Source organism: Gekko japonicus, unplaced genomic scaffold (genome assembly GCF_001447785.1).
Source record: "Gekko japonicus isolate JY-2015 unplaced genomic scaffold, Gekko_japonicus_V1.1 scaffold1339, whole genome shotgun sequence".
In the NCBI taxonomy this organism is placed as follows: domain Eukaryota; kingdom Metazoa; phylum Chordata; class Lepidosauria; order Squamata; family Gekkonidae; genus Gekko; species Gekko japonicus.
The window spans coordinates 1-1,715 of NW_015161992.1; positions in this window are offsets into that span (position 1 = coordinate 1).

The window sequence follows — 1,715 nt, forward strand, 5'->3', positions numbered from 1 at the left end:
ACAGGCTTTTCTTTGCTGCCTTCCTTACTATCAAACTTCTGACCATTTGTTTGTCCTATCCACATGGTATGTATAGTTGCAGATATTAAAGTGAGTATGCTAGAAGTGATTTTAAAAAAAGGACACAGCAGGAGACCACTGAGAGACCACTATAACAGGGCTGGCCAAACTTGCTTAACGTAAGAGCCACACAGAATAAACGTCAGATATCTGAGAGCTGCGGTGGCTCAAGTGGTTAAGATGCTGAACTGCAGGCTGTGGAAGGTCAGTAGTTCAGCAGTTCGAGACCCGGGTGCAGCATTATGGAGTGAGCTCATGTCTCTAGTTCCAGCTCCTGCCAACCTAGCAGTTCAAAAGCAAGGAATTGCAAGTAGATAAATAGGGACCAGTTCGGTGGGAAGGGAACAGCGTTCCGTGCGCCTTGGTGTTTAGTCATGCCGGCCACATGACTACGGAAACGTCTTCGGACAGCGCTGGCTCTTCGGCTTTGAAACGGAGATGAGCACCGCAACCCTAGAGTCGGATTCGACTGGCTTTCGAGCAAGGGAACCTTTACCTTTATCTGAGAGCCACAAGACTTGAACAAATATTACACACGTGTCTTTACTAAAATAATGCAAATTTGCTTTTTATTGACATTAAATGAGACTGCCAAAATAAATGTATTCTCCAAAAAACTCCACACACCCACATGCCAGCCAGCTTGGCTTGAAGAAGGGATTTAAAGAGACAAATGCGTCCTCCAAGGTGGCCAGTGTGTGGGGAGGGGACTTTGAGAACGCTTTTAAAGTTACTGTCTTTCTCTGCTCCCCCCCACCTCAAGCCTACCCAGGGAGGGGAACACTGGCTGCAGAAGAGAAGACCGATTGGGGAGGCACGCCTCCCCTTTGCTTCCCCAGCTGCCCTGCCGGGAGCCGCACAATAGGCGTAAAATAGCTGCATGTGGCTCCCTGCACTATAACCACTGGCCAACTCCCACCTTTTCCAGGGTTTAGCCCAGCCCAGGGACATTGCTAGGGGGGTTCCCAATCCCCCCCCCCAAATTTCTGGGTAGCCCCTTCCTAAATCCCACATGGCTCTGGCTCCAGAGATAGTGATAATGGCCTATGATGTCACTAGCTCCTCCCTATTATGTCACTGGGCCTCGGTTCTTTTAAAGACCTAGCATAGCAACGCTTCTGGCCCCCAGCCCCCCCCTCCAGAAACTGGAAAGTCTACGCCCCTGCTTCCAAATACTAGCCAGGGTCGACCCTGCTTAGCTTCTGAGGTCTGATGAGACCGGGCTAGCCTGGGCTATCCAGGTCGGGGCAGTGGTTAGGGTGTCAGGCTAGATCTGGGAGAGCCAGCTTAGAACCCCCCTGCCCTGCCATGGAAGCTGGCTGGGTGAGCATGGGCCGGTCAGACACTCTCAGCCTAACCTACCTCCTGGGGCTGTTGTGCGGAGAAAATGGAGGACAGGAACAGGGGTTATTTCCTGCACATTATGCAGCTAGCATTGATGGACAGAGTACTCCTGTCGTTCTCAAAGCTGCACCCATCCATGAATGTTAGATGCATAATGTGTCTTTTGTAGGACCGGCAAAAAGCATCCACAGAAGAAGGTTGTCCCCCTTTTTGGAAGACTTCATGCAAGGAGAAGTGGGCTTATAATTCTAGAAACTCCCGTTTGGGCTTGACTTTTAAAACACTGATGCAAAATAGTCTGGTAGTTAACA